This window comes from Octodon degus, unplaced genomic scaffold (genome assembly GCF_000260255.1).
Source record: "Octodon degus isolate 3935 unplaced genomic scaffold, OctDeg1.0 scaffold00165, whole genome shotgun sequence".
NCBI lineage: Eukaryota > Metazoa > Chordata > Mammalia > Rodentia > Octodontidae > Octodon > Octodon degus.
Genome location: NW_004524741.1, coordinates 4,435,018 through 4,435,622, shown reverse-complemented (window position 1 = coordinate 4,435,622; position 605 = coordinate 4,435,018).

The following is a 605-nucleotide window of genomic DNA, read 5'->3' as shown; positions in this document are numbered from 1 at the left end:
ATTTTCAACTTAACTTGGTATTTACAAAGCACTGCATCCTTTTGCTTTTCCTTTATTTTCTTTTATTTCTGTGCTTTTTTTTGGTAGGGGGGCAGAGCTGGGGATTGAACTCAGGCCCTTGCACTTGCCAAGCAAGCACTTATTCTACTGAGCTATCTCCCCAGCCCTAGCTTTTGAATGTCACTAAAATTTAGTGCCAAAGTTTAATTTAATAGCACCTGGCATCTTTTCTCTGCAACTTTGCCATTTTATTTGAAAAACATACACATGCTAAATATTTTTCAATTCTTGTAATTTTTAACCATTAATTGCACTTTGACCAAGAATTATAAACGTGAAAGGGCTTCATGTACCTTTGGATTTTTTATTGCCTTTGTACTATGTATTTGGCCTTTCTTAACTTTCAAATATTTCATGTATAATTCCTTCTTTTTTGGCTATAATTATTTCTGGAGCAAGATCTCAAGTCATTCAGTGAGAACATTGTTCAGAATAAAATTTGTTTAAATTAAAAACATAATTGCAAGGGAGCCAAAGCGATAGCTCAGTGGAGTAAGTGCTTGCCTGGCAAGTGCAAGGTCCTGAGTTTGATCACCGCAAAAAAA